General features: G+C 33.4%; 1 protein-coding gene across 1 annotated transcript in view; it reads left to right on the forward strand.

Moving 5' to 3' along the window:
• Positions 1-14,853, forward strand: part of Sema5c (Semaphorin 5c) — a 459,820-nt gene that overhangs the window by 324,820 nt on the left and 120,147 nt on the right. The gene's annotated exons all lie outside the window — the stretch shown is intronic.

Raw genomic sequence — 14,853 nt, forward strand, 5'->3', positions numbered from 1 at the left:
CTACCGATGAACATCTAGTTTGCAGCTATAACTAGTTATTGCGACCGGTCGCATCCAAAAATAGCTAAAGAATGCACGACGCCTAATGGTCAGTTAGGTTAGTTAGTGTCCGTGTGTGTCGTATGCTGTCTTGTATTTTAGACGTGCCGCGTCAGAATCTCAATGTAAACGTTGAATGCCTCACATAGTTTCATCCACAGAACAGATTAATTAATATAAATGTAACAGCCCTCGCCATGGACCAACGTTTTGAAGCAGGGTACTTTATGTTTACAGGCCGTAAAACTCAAGTATAACAAAGCGTGCCGACTGCCCTCAATATTGCAAGCACGTTACATTTACGTGACAAACTTTAATATCTATTATTATCATACAGACGAAACTATTAAAAATTATAACACGTGTTTAAGTTTATCCCATATTTTTCCACACTCGACATCCAGTAGGGTAAGCCAGTTCCTATTAATAATTCTGTGTTCCCTAGTTCCATTATCTCATGAGTAATACGGGTCTTCCACTGGCACAGGCCAATAGTGTTGTATTGAGAATCCCCAGAGGAGAGCAGTCAACCCGTTGAGAAGGCTATTTGACAGCCAAGTCATCTGGGTCACGACCCTCAGTCATGAGATCCTGACAAAGAAGTAGTAATATTCGATTCACCTAAATAATTCGTATTTATTTCCTTCCCTGTCTACGCGCCTGTCTATACCTACATAGTTTTCACGCCTCCGTACAATACATTAGTGAAAATAATATGTTTCATTTTCCATATTGACCCGTCTCTTGAAAGTGATTGAGAATGATAAAATGGTTTGAATGGAATGAGAGCATCATGATTGAGAGTCGACGTAAAACATAATCAAAATTCAAAATCACAATGCACTGATGATGCGGTTCTTAAAAATACAAATTACAAACGTCCATTGTAAATAATGCCGCACATAGCGTGCCGATTTTCGCCTGTCATACAAAGAATAAACCAACTGCTTATTAAAATATCGTGCTAAATCTGTTTTAAACGTCTTCAACGGTTGAAATGTTGAAGTGCAACGAGGAATATGTATTGCAATAAATAATGCATTCTGTCGGCACGTCATAACGTCGCGATTCGTGTAACTTGACCGGTGGCTTATTGGTAGTTCACTCCAATTTGATTTACAGTGAAACCCCGAAGTTACGTTTTTTAAGGGGTGTAAAACGTAAATTGCTTTTCTTTACTGAGACATTATTTGAACGGGCGTAAATAAAAAAAAAACAACTCAAAACAATATAATTATACAATCGTGTTTTGTAACCTTGGTATTAGGCACTGCAGACATGACGTCTACAAATCGTCGCTATAGATTGGTTTGTCGAATATCCGTTCTTGTCGAAGTCGACCTTTTAATGCAGAATGATATTTTGTATCTAAATGGACCAGAACCATCCTTTTCTTTAAATTACTTTGTAATGAATACAGCATTCATATACCACATTCAAAACGACAATTTAAATACCTCCATGTACTTAAATATAAGATAATGAAATTTGTTTTTCGTCTCCTCAACATTTGAGATTTGGTCTATTCGACAAACCAATCCTACAGCGACGAAATATAACGCACATGAGGATAATAGTTTCAAAGTCGCTCACCTCAATTTTTACTTTTTTTATATTTTATTTTATTCCGATTCTGTAAATACCTTTCCGGTGTAGGTATCAAATTCAGCGAATCAGTTTGTTAGTCAAATATAATTTAAAAAATCGAAGGTTTGGTTGCAAAATCATTTATATTAGCAGCCATTTTTATATTCTAGCGATAACTCTAAACATGCTTTTTTATTTATTTGTATGACGACATTAAGGACATTTTATTTCGTTATTCGCCTTTTCTTCTAATTGTGTACTTAATAAGTAATATATTTGCAAAAAGAAAATATTCTATTTGCAGTTCTAAATGTGCTTGACAGTTTTTTGCGATCATCTCAAAATGGCGGAATATGGAGGTTACCGACTTTGAAACCAACAGCCTCACATGTGCCTGGAATTCATTTCAAGTATGCCACATTGCACTGAATATGTTCATAATTCATTGGATTTTTAATTTAAACGTTGATTTATTTTTGAATATTTTAGGACTAAATTGTGGGAAATAAATATGTAAAACAGGACTTCAATAATTACACGCAAATAACGGTAAAACATAAATTCCGTACACATAAAATCGGGGTTTATGTGCCCGGAACGCGAAATCCGCATTCCTTACATAAACAAATGTGTAAAATAAAAACTAAAATGTTTCTTTTTTAGCATCAACCGGTTCAATCATTTAATCTAATAGTATTTTATTTAACATCATAATAACTATTATCGTTTGTAGATATTTTATGAATAGATTTAACTTCGTTCGAGTTTCACAAATTAAATCACATTGCGGTGAACGATCTGGTTTATTTCATTTCTGAATAACAACAAAAACAAGTCGTAACGAAAATTCAATTTTGCACGAGTATCTGAACTTGACCCGACCGGTGTGATTGCAATGTAAAACGAACTTTCTGAAAGCTCAACTTCACTTACTTACATCGAAGATTGCGAGAGCTTTTATGTATGTAGACTGATTTGATTTGTGAGAAAAACAGCTCTACTCTACCGTGAAATCTTATGTTTAGTAATATCTATAAAATTATGACTAGACACCAGCTACATTAAGATTGTTTCATACATGCGAATCATGCGATGCAAGAAAGTAAATGTTATACAACTAAAAAGTAAATAGAAATTAGTCAAAATACTTTAGTGTAGGTTTTTACCAAGGAACTGAAATACATAACAAGTAAGGCGATAGCAGGTAACCGACTCGAGTAAGGAAGAATCCGGGTTAAACTTACACACGTGTCAAGAATACGTTTTATGTCTAATACTGAAAACTGCTCTTGGGTTATGCATTTAGGCTCATTTAATGTTGGTGTATTACACGCCCTATTGCAGGTTCATAATGCATGCTTCATTTTCGTAGGACACTCACACATTCAAAACCCTGCATCAAGATGCGGCGTATTGAATATAGCCAATCGGTATTCTATTTATTATCTGTTCTGTGGGTTTTACATATAAATTTTACGTATCACAGTTTTACGTGAGCTGTCTTACCGAAAAGAGATGACCGTATTGCATTGAGATAAAAGATGACGCGTTGTTCGTGGAGCATTACAAACTGTACCTAATGTTCCAATTATATTAGATTCAATAAGAACATTAATTTATATTGATTTGTATCAATTACCTGATAATAACGCTGTTATCAGATACGATTTGACACTGCCGAACACCCACTCTGAGTTACTACTACAAATTTCTCTGTGGAAAATAACACTAATACCTACTTAAATAAATAAAAACGAAAATACAAAAATTTTCATTTATGGTGAAATAAATGTTTGCCGGGTATCAACTATTACCGTGAAATAGACGGCACTACCATCGGAATGAACTATTCGGCAACCCGGTCGGTATATAATATGACTGTGGTATCATTCTGTAAGTTGAATATTTAAAAAAATATTGAATAATTATTGTCTAATCAACCAACCCTTTGAATTTGATTCAATTTATATTATCATTTTGTTAACTCACTGTACTTACTCAGTAACACCTATATTATATATATACAAATGAGTTTTAAAAAAAAACATGGAAACGTAGGTATTTAATATTTATATTTTTGGTAAGTATTATTGTAAAGCAAAATAACCTCCTAATAACACCATATTGACAAAAATGTGGGTTGAGGATTTCATGGATGTTAACAGAAATTAAAAAAAAAATGGAATCAGGTCAACAAGCAACGGCCAACGAGATGACATGCTACTGTTTACTTTTGTTGACATGGGTTCTGTTTATTTGCTCTGCCCTAGACACATTTAATGCTGCAAGAGATATTAAAAAGTGTTTGCTTTGTATGCGTTTTAACCTCAATAATTTTTATTTGTTAGAATATTTTAATAAAGATTCAACACTGAACGACAATTTAAAACATCGGAAGAGTTTTATATTATAAACAAACCACAAATATGCAACGAAATCAATTAGAATTTTTAGTTAATCAATTTTCTTGCTATGTGGGTATGTTGTTTTTGTCAGTCCCTTCAAAACCGTATAATTGGGGTTTTGTTGAATTTAAATAAGTTAACTTTCACTTTGTTTTGCTATTGATAAACAGTGCGTGGGGGGGGGGGGGGGTATAAAGACCATTTTATTTTATTGCGTCATACGAAAATAATATTGTAGTTTTATTAGTATCAGACATGTCCTTGTTTTTGGATTTCTCTTACGTAATAAGTATTGTAATAATATGTTTTATTTTAATTAATACAATATTATTTGAACAAGTCTTGACAGTTAACACCATTGAAGTAATTATATTACTAACAATCTATTGAAATTTAAACGATCAATGGAAATTTTGGATTGTTTCGTAAGCTTGTTTTAAACAGTTTAAATAATGCGATGAATACAGTTAGATATATGTTTAAAAAAAACAATCTTATATTATTCAGATACTAATTTATATACATTTATTTATTTTATTCGTACAAGTGGGACCGAACAAGTCGTATTGCATAGTAATGCGGCATGTGTCAACATTTCAGTGTTGCATTTCGTATTTTTCTACGACACGTGCTCGTTCGTTAATAATTATTATGCATATCGTCAATGCAGTTAGGTTGCATCGAAAATGACATATTCGTTTAATGACACGCATTTCACTCCGGAGGACAATGCATTTGTGGGTCCTGCGTGGGTCGGCGACGAATGCATAAGCGTTATTCAACAGCATCGCTTAACTGTTGATACCATGTCGTAAATCAGTCCTGCATAACTGAAGCATAAAGATGCAAATATGTTTAAGTCCATCATTTTATTACAACATAATGAAAGAGAGTCCTTTAAATTTCATGTTATATTCATCGCAGGCATATCCAACTTCAAGTTATGATGTGATTTACTATATCAGTATCAAAACTGGCAGTATCGCTCTTTCGTATTGGCATTTTTCTACTTACACAAACGTATTGTATTTGGTTAAGATTGCCGCCCTTGTTCACATATTATTATCACACCATGGTATATAATATATAAAATAACGTGTCCAGAAACTTGTACATATGCAGTTCACCGTATCACACTTTACCGTGAAATGTTGTATCGGAAATATTATATGGCCGTATATTAAAGACCGCCCAACCTCTTTGGTTCGTATAGTACTGACATGCAATTCATTTATATATAAAACACGGTTCTTGTCGGTTTACACTTTACAGGAAGCCAGCAGCAAACAAATTTTGAAAATAGTCGATATACTGGATTATTTGTTAGGCTAGTTAGGTTTTAATTCTTGTATTCATGAATTTTATCAAAGTCAGCTATGCAAATTGAATTAATGCTCAAATTTAATCTAATAAAATTGGTGACCGTATAGTATACGGTCATCTCTTTCCGATAAGAAACCTTACGGTGAACTGTGCCACCGTGAAATGTTTTACGTACAATTTACATGTAGCCATAAAATAAACCATATTATACAACATAATATGAGTGAATCAAATATATATTTTATTTTGTTATTTCTACAAATCGTCACCGTTTTAGCAAAACCATCTATGTGCACTTTCTCAAATTGTGCAGGAGAAGGTTAAAACTGAATAAAAAAATCACATTACATTTAAACATTAAAATTATGAAGATTTCTTTATTATAAGCAGAAAATGGTATAAGATTACTGTTTTATTTACATAAATCTTTTATTTTTAATACAAAAATAATAAAAAAACAGTTTGTGATGTCACATAAGTTGTTTTGATCGTTTTGAAAATACACATAGTTGAATTTATTCATAAAAATGTGAATAAAAATAAACTTGCACTCTCGAAATACTTAAAATTAAATAATAAAATTGTTACATAAATAATAGTTAGAATATACATAGTGGCGTAGTGATTAAATACTAGTTATAAAAGTGATAATTAATATCATTATATTAAACAATAGTGTGATAAAACATTTATAAGTTCGTTTACTTTTTATTATCAGGTTTGAATGTGAGGTTCTCATAGAAATAATGGTGATCTTTCTCTATTACACTTTTTAACTCCTGAAGATGTATGTATTTTGACTGCGATATTGGTACAGGTTCATTATATAAATTACAAAGGCCATCGAACGGTTGCAGTGATAAAATTCGTCGATGAGGTAATATTTCCCAATCCATTGCAAAGTTGAGTTTGTAAAAGATTGTTCCATCTGGTAGATACTTTAACATTTTAATATCATATACAACAGGATCTCCGATTCGTTTTCCTGGTCTGATTGAACTTAATCCAGATTTTAGTTTATCATAATTCTTGAAAAATTCAAAATCAATAACATTAATTTTATAAGGTTGTTTTGGTCTTGCCAGCCGCATACGTGCTATATAATCAGACGGTGAATTTATCGGAGGCTTAAAATACTTTTCCAAGGTGGCATGTACACTATCGGCCTCCATCATGGTGTGGCCTTTTTCTAGAAAAAGTTGTTGAATCTCGATGTTTTTCTCTCTAGAGATATCACTTAGAGCAGTTGCGAGTAATTTATTTCTGTTTTGATAGCCACACCCATCAGATATTAGAATTATTTCATTGTATTGCCCTGCTTTCGATGAGATGAAATCTATAATGCATGAGATAAATTCATTAGAAGATACCCCACCATTTCCCTCATGCCATACATAGAGCTCTACGTCTTCATTATTAAGTACGTAAATGGTGAAATTGTGTAGTTGCAGCTTTTGTTTATAGTACATTTTTGATGCCTGTGTTTTTGGGCATAGCAGCACACTTTGGAGATCCATCGTGATCACTAACCGTCCAGTAATACTTCTAGTACTCTCCTTCATTTCATTTATGATCTTTCTAGCATCATTTTTTTTAATAATGTGGCTATTGTATTCCATTTCTGAAACAATCTTCATTTTATAACCACAGCAGATGTCACACTGATCTTTTCGTGGTTGGTGGATGCTGATTTTTTGGTGTTTAAGAATTTTTTTAAAAAAGGATATTTCTGTTGCTTTATGACCATTTTCCAGAGACCATTTTTTATATTCATCATGCATATGTATTTTGGATCGGAAGCACGATTCCACATATACCCTGGAGGTATTTGCCCTACAATAATGGCTGGGAACTTTGGGAATTAGATCCAACCACAGTCTAACATTTTTCTCATAAATCTCTCTCGCTTTGATTTTTGGTTGCACTACCAATTTATCTTTAGTCAGATTCTTATTAGCTGTCATTGTTGCTTTTAATTGGCGACTGTCATCGAGACGTTTATGGTTATTTACCCAACTTTTAAATGAATTCTCGCCTATACCCAGGGTATTTATGAAAAATTTTTGGCAAACACGTAATCTTAAAAAATTGCGAGTTATTAAAAATATGTCGTAACCAAAAACTTTTTCTTTTTTATTTGAAACAACTTTCCTTCGTCTTTTTATTTTTCTGGGCATAACCAAATCCTTTACGTATTGTTTTTTTATTTGCCATGTAGGCATTTTCCAGAAATTATTGAATATTTCCTGCCTGTCTTCTTGAGAAAATTCCCCACAAAGAAATGATCTGACGGTTTTTTTTCTCAATCACCTTATGTGAGCATGCAGCTTTCATTTTTCTTGCATCTTTCAATCGATCGTGAACAATTTTTTCACCAGATTTAACATATCCTATGTAGGATTTACCCAAAATTCTGTTTTTTCTTGACTGCCTTTTTTTCTCACTTTTTGATTCATGTCCGACTTCAATATCAATTATTGATGAAGATTCAGATTCAGCTGGTTTGTGAAGAAACTCACCAGTTTCTTCACATAGGTATAATACTTGTTCTATTTCTAAATGACCGTTGGCAGTTGATTCAGATACTGAGGTCCCTTCGGTTAAACGAATATCTTCAATAATTACTATTTGTCCATCACTTAGACGGGATTCGCTGCATACTTTAGTTAATTGTATATTGTACATTTTCGGTTCCTGGAAGAAGGATAACAGGTTATTAGAACTGTATTTACAACACTATTATTATAAAAAGTTGTTATGTATTATAAAATAACCAAACAGATATCTTTGACAATGACAGAGTAACTGTAATATTTTATTTTAATTCATGTTGATGAAAGTAAGGTTATGTTTCTAAAACAGCATTAGACACAACAAAAATAATAACTACTGACGATTTACTAAGACCATAATGGCCTAGTATAATCTAAATTAGTAATTAACAAGTTTACTCACTTTATATTAAGTTAATTCACTTCCAGTCTTGTAATTATTAAAGCACATTTCACTTGTGGCAACAAAACGTAATGAGTGGAATGACATTAGACCATAATGCACAATAAAAAAACAAACTATGTGTAGCCAACTGTAAAAAAACATTACACTCTCGATATCAAAATACCATCTATGTGTTATTATTATTTATTACTAGCTGACCTGGCAAACGTTGTTCTGCCATATAAATTATTTTAGTGAATATTTTGGTTGTTAAATAAAAAATAACGAATGTATCGTAAGTGTGTGGGGTTGGGATATATGACAGAAAGAGGAATAGAGCGCTGTTGACGATGACCGCCGATAAAAACAAAAAAACATCAACCATTCATTTTCTCAATTCAAAATGAGTAATGATGTTCATAATGAATTAATTACCTGTGACAGGATCTCGTTGTTTAATATTTATGCAATATCCGTCTTGTCCCTTCCAGAAAATTAGCGGATATTGGAGAGCGTCGTATGAACGGTGTGTGTCAGCGATGAACTCCAGATTATTATTTCTTCTTCGAATCACGATTTCTCGCGTCGATGTGCGGTCGCCAACCATGATTCCAGCAATGTCGTCAACAACAGGCGCATTGAATCGACGCACGTGCTCTCCAGCTGGTGTTTTATCAGGATTGATGATAATAGCATGATTGTCACTTTGAAATTCGTGCATGTGTGCTTTGAAGAATTTCAATAATTCATTGTGCTCATTCAACAGGGCGTCCAGTTCACCGACGATGCGCCTGGCATTAGGCGAATTGAGGCTATTGTAGCCGCAACGTGCATCCACATGATTGATGTCCTCACCGCCCATGAAGTAGATTTGTAAAAATTTATGTAGTTCGTTTGGCATTGGCAGCAATGAGCTTATTTTGTTGTATACTTGGCCTTTGATTTTGAACGTAGAATGGAATTGTTGACCATTTGCCGCAGTATTGTGAACTATTTCTGTTGCTCCGAACGAAGTCATTTGGAAGCATGAATTGAATGTGCGAATAGACTTCAGGAACAGGTTTGAATCTGGAACCGTGCCGATGAGCAAGCCATTCAATGGTTCTGGTGGTATCTCAATTTCTGGTAGTTGCACTTTTCTGATGCGCAACACATCCCGGCTGACTCATCTTTGAATTTGAGCGCATGACAATGGGGACATTCTTTGTCCATAGCACCAGTCAGCACTTTCGGATGAGCGGAATATTCAATATCTGGCTCGTACTCGAATGCGAAACGAAGGAACGAAGCGGATGTAAATGTTCGATGTACTTGTTGGCGTTGTCGGTCGTTTGCTCTGCGTGTGTTAACTACGAACCGGCGCGCTTGGCTCCGTTCCAATTGTCGTTGTTGGTTTCGTTCAGCTCGTGCCTCTTGTGATTGAGATGCACGCAATTGCGACATGCTTACACGCACGTTTTTGTTATCTTGTTGGATTTGTTCGTCTGTTCTTTCTGCTCTACTATTTTGCATGTTTGTTGCTTTATTCGTTCGATGGCCCAAATGGCCTCCCTTGCGTCTTGCTGGCATTGTGCACTGTAATACACGCACATAAAAATAGATAAATTAAAATAAATCGTACAAAATTTTGCACGTACTGCGTTGTGATATGCCGAATGAAATGTGAAAATGACGCGACGCTTCTCTTGAATTCTTCTCGGACTTAGCGCCTTCTGTCATTCAACAACATAAATAATTTCGTTCTGTTTGAAATACGAACGACGGTTAAATTTGTTCATACAAAAATAATAAAATCGCGATTAAAAAATGGGAGGGTGGGGGTGGGACGGTGAAAATTTTGGGTTATAGGTATTTTTTGATGCCAAATAATAAAAAAAATACAAAAAAAAAATTGTCAAAAACATAAAAGAAAAATTTTCTGGATAGAGATACCCTAATCACATAGCGGTAAAGCAGAGCCATTTCGGAGGAGTTCGACCACAAACATCGTGACACGAGATATTTATATATATAGAGATATACACATAGTTGTTTTTGTGAACCGTTGTTTTTGAACCTTACACATAGCTGTTTTTTATTTTAAGAAATAACTCAGAGCCAGTTTGCCTTACACATATATCATTTTACTGGGCCATAGAGAAAAAAATAAGGAATGAGATGGCATTTAAAAGTCATTTTTGATAAAAACGACACATAGATGGTTTTGCTAAAACGGTGACGAAATTGAGCATGCATAATAAAAACTACTTTTAAATAGAATAATTTAGCAGCATGCACCAATGGAGCAATACTTTCATTGTACCGATAGAAAATCGCACGCAGCATTTTAAACTTATTATTAAACTGTGATATTATGTTGGGTTTCGGGCCAGCCCCTCAAGAGTTAATTCGGCACTGGCTATAACGGAACCAATCGACATTTAGTGTTGTGCTTAGATATCATGGAAATGGTAAAAAAGTTGTCGACAAATATTTAAAAATCACACAGATGTTTGAATTTTATTATACGTATATATAGTACCTATAGATAATATTACAGTCTTGCTCGATAACCATATGTTTAACATTTCTCTTCTTTAATTCTGGCTTTATTATTCTTACGGTTTCATTATTTAGTCGTACAGAATTACTTAACCCTTATTTGCAAGTCGTTTTTTGTTTATGATGATGAGATAGTCATGCCTTAGTGAGATCCCGTTGCTCGAATTATGAGAGAAGTTAGTAGCGTACTATTAATAACAAAACAATAAATAAATAAATAAAAAAAAACATCTGTATGCGATAGTAAACTGGGGTTATGCTTCAAATACACTCTATGACGATCGGTCATATATATGTCGAAAAACCCGTTTCTTATGTTGGCGTCCTGTGTCACAGGGAGTCACAGAGTATAAATACGATGTCATAGCTGTCATACAATATGCATGTGTAAATGTCGGAATGGCATAGATTTGATCATAGACACTAAAACGCTCTTAGCATATATGTGCCTGATCGTCATATAGTCTATTTGAACCTTAGTCCGAAAATATTAAAAACTAATTTAATATCCCAAATAAAAAGTAAATGCGTACCTATAAGGAATACATTGAAGTTATCGAAAACACAATTTCCTTTTACCTCTCCTGAAAAGTAGTGATTGCAGACTTACCTTCGTTTTATTTTCTCACACGGATATTAAACAAGAACTTTTTAGATGCTTCTATCAAAATTGAACCTTGGCCTCAATTTACTGCTTCCACTACATTCAGTCCCCAGCTGTTCACCAGCAGCTAGCTGAGCAGATGCTTTCAGATCTCTCCCCTGAGCATCCTTCACATATTTTCTATCATTTGCTACGTGTATCCTATCCATTTCAAGTTTTTTTGTGTATAGAATCTAGAATTCTAGCAGCGACATAGCACATATATAAAGGCACATCCAAATATTCTTCTTCTTATTATGCCATCCCCTAGCGGAGGTCGGCCACCATCACGGCGATCTTAGCTTTGTCATCTGCTACCCGGAACAGTTCAGTGGAGCTGCATTCGTACCAATCACGGAGGTTCTTAAGCCACGAAATGCGGCGCCGTCCTCTGCTACCCTTACCATTGATCTTTCCTTGAATGACAAGTTGGGAATAATGTACTTTTGTCCTCTCATAATGTGGCCGAGGTACTGTAGTTTCCTGGTTTTGATACTACGTAGAACTTCTCGGTCCTTCCCCATTCGATTGAGAACTTCAACATTTGTCCACCCGTCAGTCCAAGGAGTTTTGAGGATGCGTCTATTACCCAAATATTAAAATTTAAAAAACTGTTTTGTGACTAGGGGTCATATGCATGAGATTCCCAAATACTTTATAGGCTAAATACTGCTCATTTGTATGCATGAGTGCAAATGTAATCCATTGGTTAGCGACATAACGTGTGACGTCATAATGTGTCATGGCGTCCATATAATGGCGTCCATAAAATTTCATTCCCCGATCATTAATTTAAAATTTTGAAATTAATGTGTCTGAAAGTGAGCGAACGGTACCATATAAATTTTATAATTATAAATGAATAATTATTATGAACTTTAAATAATTTATCAGTTATTTTATCACATTTATTTTATAATTCTACTGTACGAAAGAATAGAGTATTCCCAGTAAACATTTCCATTTGGTGGCAATAATACAGTTATATTATTATGACTAACTTCACGTCAATCACTTATATTATGAGGAATATACGGAATAAGAATAAATGAATGAATGAAATGAACAGCACGACTAGGAACTGTTTTTAAAGTTCGCAAATGTTTTACAGAGTCTACAAAATGAACGAGGGCCTCAAGCAAACGTTTTTTGTAATGAATGCATTATTAAAATGACATTTGAAAGTGACATATAAAGCAGCCACTTTGAATGACGTGTGACATCAGATTGCTTACGTCACAAACAGTGCTATACGCTATATGGTGGAAAATCGGTTAAACAGCTTATAAAGAATTTCGAAATCTCATACATACGGCCCTAGGAGGATACCAATCAGCCAGTTAGTCAGTAGTTAGTTAGACAGCGTAGTCCAATCCTCCTATCTAGCCTATTATCAATACATAATATTGATCGATAACACTAATGCTCACAGTATCAGATTTTTATCGATTTTTCCACGTAATTGTTGTGAATATTTTCGAGTATGATGAAATATTTCGCTACACCCTACTAACTGCCAACAATACACCGGTGTGTCACGTCTATTGATAATTTTTGATCGAAACTCGATACTGTTTCTTAGGGTACTTTCTCGCGGACAGCAATCATTTAATACCGACGATTTAGGCTATTGTTTTCAAATTAGGTTTGTATTATTTTTGATATATTTCTTCATTCGGTTGATAGAATTTTTTTCAAAATATTTTTCTACCACCTTCCTGATGACTTATGTTATTTTATTTCTCTGTTCCACTTTTCTAATACATTTTTACTAATATTGTTTGCAAAAGAAAATATTCTGTTTTCAGTGCAAAATGTGCTTAGAGGATTTACTTCTAGGGGGCGCGTACGATATTTATCGTTGCTTTTGGTCTGATACCGACCAATAGCGATATTTATTTTCGACGTGGGTCGAGCATGCTTATAATAATATGGAATATAAACATATTTTGTCATTTTACTGAATTCTACACGAGTATCTTTGTTTCAAACGTTCTTTATTATTTATATTTTTTTAAATTTTATTTATTAATAAGGAAAACAATCAGTTAAATTGATTATAAATATGTAAGTACCTATGCAAATAAAAAGAAGATATTGTAACCAGCAAAGCTTCCATATATAAATTATAATATAATAACGCAGAGCAAGATATAAAGTAAAATGAACATAAAATAGAAATAAATTACATAAGAAATAAAAAAAAGAATAAGTATTGAATAATTAGTTAAAGACGAAAATGTAACATTTTTATAATATGTCATGTGTGTTAAGAATAAAATTATTAAAATTGATTCATATGAGTAATCTAAGAAAGATCAGAAAAAGAGAATAATAAGGAATAATTACAAGATGGAAAGAACTTTTTATATACCACGTTCTTAATTCTGTTGAATCATATAAACTTGACAATTCTATCCATTAATAAATACGTTTTTTGTACTTGATAGAAATACTGAATAAATATAGAATACTGAAATGTCATTTTGACATTTCATATTGAATTCCATAGTAACGCACGTATATATTAATAATTTAGTTGCCAGGACCCCCTTAGCAACCAATAATAATGTTTTACTTTTAACGGATTTATTCCGAAATAACTTTCCATACACAACAGAATTAACTGAAAATGAATTCAATTCTGCTTAAAGATGGCTAAAAGTATTAAAAGAATGCTTTGTCATCGTGTTCTGATATATTCTAAAAGTTTCAAATGCCTAGCTAGTCGGGATGCTAGTTAAAAATCGATTTCAAGATTTGGACAAACAAGAAAAAATATATTACTATTATATATTATATTACTATATAAAATTTAAAAAGAATACGAGCTAATAAAAACGTGGTAAAAATAAAAGACACACCTAAGTACATTTGAAATTCGATTAGTTTCAATTATACAAAATTTTGGAACACGTTTAAACGAATCAGGTGTATTATTGAATGGATCAACGGTGAACAAATAATTATCATAATGAATTTGGTGATATTATATGGATGAGTATATAATTATAATTCAACAATATTACTTTATAAAATTATTATCTTTTTAATAATCCTAATTATAGATAATTCTCTCGAAGGAGCGAACTTAAAGCGATATGTTTGACTTTTATGAGAAGCTTTCGCATTCATCCACGTAATAGCACACTTTTCCACTTTATCTATTAAGAATGGCTTCTGTAACGATCCCCAAACGTCGAGAAAGGAAGGAAAGGATAGCGGACATGGTGATAACCCAAAGTCGCAAAGAATACAGGTAATAACCGTGAAAGAGTCAAGCGATATCTAACTGAATTGCTTTGTTCTACGTCGTATTTGTATCGCGATTTCTTCGAAACTTCATGTTTTCAACCAACTACGCAAGGTTATGTGTCA

The sequence above is a fragment of the Rhyacophila brunnea genome, unplaced genomic scaffold (genome assembly GCF_057557595.1).
Source record: "Rhyacophila brunnea isolate RB1 unplaced genomic scaffold, BYU_Rbru_1.0 scaffold_6, whole genome shotgun sequence".
Lineage (NCBI taxonomy): Eukaryota > Metazoa > Arthropoda > Insecta > Trichoptera > Rhyacophilidae > Rhyacophila > Rhyacophila brunnea.